Below are 6,216 nucleotides of genomic sequence, written 5' to 3' on the forward strand. Positions count from 1 at the left end.
TTCAAGGAAGTAGTGCGATTGTATGAAGTTCCAAGGACCATAATGTATGATCAAGATGCAAAGTTCATCAGCCACTTTTGGAGAACATTGTGGGGAAAGCTTGGCACGAAGCTATTATTTTCTACGACATGCCACCCTTACATTAGGAAGAGCCAATATTAGGAAGAACCTTAAAAAATAGAAAGAGGGCTTGTCGCACATTAAGTTTACCTATAACTGATCTATTCATTCGACAACTAAGCATTCTCCCTTTGAAATTGTTTATGGTTTTAATCCTTTAACACCTCTTGATTTGATTCCTTTACCTAATGATCAACTTGTGCTTGTAGATGCCAAACAGTAGGTTGAGTACGTGAAGCAACTACATCAAAAAGTAAGGAAGAATATAGAGGAGAGAACCAAACAATATGTACACAAAGCCAATAAGGGAAGAAAATGTGTAGTCTTTGAACCTGGAGATTGGGTTTGGGTGCATATGAGAAAGGAGAGGTTTCTAGCTCAACGAAGGTCTAAATTGCTACTTAGAGGTGATGATCCTTTTCAAGTACTGGAAAAGATCAATGAAAATTCATACAAGCTTGACCTTTTAGGTGAGTACAACGTAAGCGCTAGTTTTAATGTATCTGATCTTTCTCCTTATGATGTTGGCGACGATTTGGGGACAAATCACTTCGAAGGGGGAGCGTCCAAGGCCCAACTAAGGCTACCAAAGAATCGATGAAGCTACCAACGGGGCCAATTACTCGTGCTCAAGCTAAGAGGTTCAAGGAAGCTGTTACAAGGTTCATTGATCAATTATGGACATGCACTCCATGCATTCCATGCAATTTGTTTCAAGCTCAACTTTAACTTTCTTCAACTTGTGAATTTATTTGTTGGAATAAGGAATTAAATTCGGTTCTAGTTATTTAGTTAAATTAGTTTAAGTCTTTAATTATGTCATCATTTGAACATCATTAATATGAGCTTTAATTATGTCATAATCTGAACATCTTTAATAAGGGTTTTTAATTATGTCATAGTTTAGGACATCTTAAATTTTTGTTTTAAATATGCTAGATGTCTTTAATGTATGTCTTTAGTTCAGACAAATTAAATTGTGTTTAACCTCAGTTTAATATGTCTTATAGAGTGTTCAAGGGATGACTTTTAAAGAAGGGAACATGCATTTGGACGTACATGCATGGGGGAGTTGCTGGTTGCTCTCTTCCAAGCAACCTTTCATCGAATGCAATGGACACAAGTGCTTTTACATTAGTCCAATCAGCTGGTTGCTAAGTTCGCACCAAGTGTCTGTCCAATTTTGGCTTTTTACATTTGAAGGCTGTTTGTGTGCCCTAAGTAGCATTAAAAGGAAGAGTGCACATTCAGCTTCCCTAAAAGGCATCAGCCCATGTCCATACCTTCAAAAAAATCAATCAACTACTTGAACAATCAGCTCAAATTAAAGTTTACATGTTTTGGCTATTTGGGGGGTGAAATTGACATGGCTGTTGGCGTCATCTATGCCTGGGAGACTTCAAGAGCTTTGTTGGATAGTTCAATGGCCATTTAGCGCAATAAAGCTGATTTAAATTAGTCCATTCAATTGGACCTTTGTACAACCTATAAATACTAAGCTTACATTTTGCATTTCATACTTTTTAAACCTTTGATGAATTTTAATCTATTTGTGAGTTCTTCAACTCTCCTTGTTCTTTTGTGACTCAAATTGACTTATCTAGCTAGTCTAATGGCATCAATCTGATTCTTTTGTGAACTTCTAACTTTAACGAGTGTGGCATTCAATCTATACTGTTTGGTTCTTATCTCATATAGATACTGGGTCATGGTTCAATCTACCAATCTCATTTCCACCTTAAGAGCTATTATAAGAATTGGGTCGATATTCTCTTAATATTGGTTTGTTCTTTAGCTTTTAAGCCCATCCTTAACTCGTCCATTTTCCATGTCAACCAAAAAACCCCTTGTTAAACCTATCTTTGTCCGAGTTTCGACAAACTAGTCCGAATACTACTTAATTTTACGATCGGGAACACAAGTGACTCGATTCGTCCAACGAGTATGAGATCGCATCAGGGGTTTCATATTTCGGGTGCTAGTCTTGAATGGCCTACTGATGGCAGAGGTGCTGCACTTGTTGTGGATTCTCCACAGATCGTGTGAGTAGTATCTTTGTAGCTAACATTTTGACCCACATCTTCTGTTAGTAGGCCCATTTCACTGCTCGTGTGAACACTATTAAAAAGGAAATGTTACGATTTTATGGAAAGGCATACTATGTGTTAGCATTCCCGAGTATCTAATGTAATTCTAGATGGTTCAATGGGAAAGTAAAGGAAACGACATGGTAAGTATACAATTGAAATGATTCATGATCTTATGAGAAAGTTGATAAGTTAAATGATGTGTATATGAAATCTACTTACTATATGATTCAATTCATATGTATCATTGATGACTTACTAAATTGTGAGTTTGATGATGCTTGTTCTAGTCTTGGTAATGACATTATACTTATTCTATAAATTAAGCTAAACACTTCCAAAGCATGTTTTGGACCTCATAGGCTCGTATTAGGGACTTTATGATTGAATACAAATGGTTTTAATTTGGATGCAAATTTATGACTCGAAATTGTATGATTGTTTGCGATGTAAGTCTGGTAATGCCTCGTAACCCCATTTCAGTGTCGAATACAGGTGATGGGTGTTACATCACTAAATGCATAAGATAGTATTTTTTAGAAAAATCGTTAAGGGCCCAATGAAAGTATAAAATAAAAATTCGTTAAATATACAGAAAATTTTATATACAATACATGAAATATGCATCTATAGTTAATTACTTCTTCTTTGCGTGAGAATCAAATAAAACTTCATCTTTAACTTTTAGAATTGCATAAACCAAATCTGGTATGTTCTTCTCATGTTTTATTAAATAATTTTTCACAATATCCACAACTAGAAAGGCCTCTTTTGGAGAAACACGTGGTAAAACACTACTGACATCTGAATCTTACTCGTCATTAGTTGGTACATCCATTACTCCTTGAATAATTTCTTCATCCATAGATGACTCCATCAAATATTCATTTTCACTTGGATAATTCAAAATCTGCTCAACACCCACGGCATTTCTATAGTGTAAATCATAAATTACTTCTTTTAATTTATGAATGCCTTCAACATCACCAATTTCTTGTACGGGAGGCATATCCTCCTCGAATCTAATTTTGCAATGTCGGAAAAATTTTGCGATAGTTGTAGACTTCACATCAATATTCCAAGAAACATTAATAAAATGGATTGCATCCAATACATTAATCTTTTCAGGATTTATTTATTCTTTCTCGTAACCTTCCAAGATGCTAGAATAAAAGCGACGCCAATAATAAATCCTAACAGCTCTAATAATTCCATCATCACATGGTTGAATTTTTTTTATGTTGAATTTGGAGGCAAAAAGAGTAATTCAACAACTCTCAAGCCTTCAATACCTTAGGATGGGCTGGGAAATTGTCTACCATAGGCAACACCTTTTTACCTGTTATTCTAGCATCAAACTAACAAATTAAATCTTAAAAAAGTAATCCAGTCATCCATGCTTTTTTGTTGTCTCCATAATGATGGTTAAGATTGTCAATATTTACATGTTTAAAGCATCTATGATTAGCAAACTTACCTGTAACCCAAAGAGGCACTTTATCTGAACCATCCCCATTGCAACAAACCAAAACAATAAGTCTGTAACGCCCTTATCCATATTCAATACCAAAACAGGATATGAGGCATTACTAAACTCACATCGCAAGCAAACATACAATTCCAAGTCATAAATTTTCATCCAAACATAAAGTCCCTAATACAAGCCTAAGAGGCCCAAAACATGCTTTGGAAGTGGTTCGGGACTAAACCGACAACTCAAAAAATTTAGACAAAACTTAGAAAATTTTTACTATGAACAGGGGTCACACGCCCATGTGGTTTGGCACATGCCTATGTGGGTAGGCCATGTTGTGACAGCCCAAAGTTGACCCTAGTCGGGAAGTGGTTTCGGGACCGCTAAACCGAGTCACCGAAATGTTTGAATGTGATACTTATTGTCTAGAATATGTAATTATGAATGTGTGAAAATTTCAAGCTTCGATTTGGTTGATTGCATGTGAATTTAGTCAATAGGACTTATGTGAGAAAATTCTAAAATGTGATAGGTCAATGTGTGAGGACCTATTAGTGCATGTGGACAAAGGGGGGACTTGCATGTCAAACCCCCCCTACTAGTAGTGGCCGGCCATGACAAGCATGGTAGACCAAGTTTGATGGCCAAGACATGTCATAGACATGTCTTGTTGGTGCATCATGGGTGGAAAAAAATAAAATAATGGGCATGGAAATTAAATAATGAAAAGGAGTATGGTGAATACAAAAAAAAAAGAAAAATGTGTGTAGTTGTTTTCTTTTCCCCCCTTTTGCCGTGAGCTAAAGAAAAGAAAGGAGAGAATTTTCGTTCATCCTTTTCTCATCTTCATACTTGCCGAAACTAGAAAGAAAAACAAAGAAAAAAAAAATTTCTCATCCTTTGGTTCATCCTTGGCCAATAATTTTAAGGAGGAAGGAAGAAGAAAGGTGAAGAGGTTCGGCCATGCATGTAGCTAGGCTAAGGTATGTTTGATGATGTTCCATGAGATGCATGCATGTTTTAGTTGTTAGCTTGAGTTCTACCTAGCCCATGGTCTAAATCTTGCTATGTGATGGAAATGACACTTGACCATGGATGCATCATTCTTGGTTGATGTTTGATGTGGTGGTGATGAGACATGAGGATGAGTTAAGATTCGACCTAGGTAGAGGTTGTGTTAATGCCATTGCATGCTAAATATGAAGCTTGTTAATGATGCATGTGATGATGACTTGATGATTCTTGAACCTCCTTTTTAGCATTTTTGTGTGAGCACATATGTGCATTGGTTGCTAAATGGAGAAGAATCGGCTAGCAAGTTGTGTGCTAAGGCCGAATGTAACTTTGCATGTTAATGAGCAATGCATGTGTTAAATTGATGGAAAGGGGAGGATGCTTTACTAGTGTGTATATGTGTGTATTAAGTGTTGAAATCGACCCCAAAAATAGACATGCATATTCGGCCAAGGGGAAAAATTAGCTAATATGTTGTGTTGATGCATGATTTCACATGTATGTGACTTTAATGTCTAATGTATAAATATGGGCTAAGTGCCTTGTGTTCATCTTTTCGATGCCTAAATGATGAAATCAATTTATTTGTTTAATTAAGCTCAAGAGCAAAGGGGAAATAGATTCGATAAAGGGAAGGAAAAAGTGGTCGAATAGTTAGCGGAATCGTTCGACAACACCCGAGGTAAGTTCTTGAGTAAGAGAGCTTAAATTACGATGTGATTAAATCATGTTTTAAGCAAATGAAAATCATGCTCTATGTGTGGCTATTGAGCCGAATGTGCAAGGATGATATGTGCCTTGTGTTTGAGTTTTGCAAATGAAAATGAAATACGAATGTGCCATGAATTATTGTTAGATGTGCATGATTAATTGAATGCTGTCCGGGCTAAGTCCCGAAGGCTTTGTGCTAAGTGACTATATCCGGACTAAGATCCGAAGGCATTTGTGCGAGTTATTAATTCCGGGTCAAGTCCCGAAGGCCTTTGTGCGAGATATAAAATCCGGGTTAAGTCCCGAAGGCATTGTATGAGTTACTATAACCGGGCTATGTCCCGAAGGCACTTGAACGAGGAGCTATATCCGGTTAAATTCCGAAGGTACGTGATTTTGGTAATGAATGAGCTTGCTGTAAAATTTCAGCTAATACTCGAAAAACATCCCAATATTGGGATATGTTACGTATGTGTTGAATTCAATCGAGCTCTTACAAATAAATATTCGCTCAGTTGATGAACGAGCTACCGGCCTTCGGCTAAGTTGGTCTTTTGTGTATGTACATAAGGGTTAACGTTGCGAAGTAAGTTTGATATCGGAAAAATTGTGTATTATGAAATATTCCGTTTAGAAATGTGTGCTATGCTTTCGTTATGCTGGAATTTCTTGCTCAAAACTTACTAAGCATAAATTGCTTACTTCGTTCCATTGCTCCTCTGTTTTATAGATTTTTGGTTCTCCAGCTATCGGACTCGGGATCTTGAAGCCGAAGTCGCCCACACTATCAAAGGCTCTTTTGGGTACTCT

Source organism: Gossypium hirsutum, chromosome A03, assembly GCF_007990345.1.
Source record: "Gossypium hirsutum isolate 1008001.06 chromosome A03, Gossypium_hirsutum_v2.1, whole genome shotgun sequence".
Classification (NCBI taxonomy): Eukaryota; Viridiplantae; Streptophyta; class Magnoliopsida; order Malvales; family Malvaceae; genus Gossypium; species Gossypium hirsutum.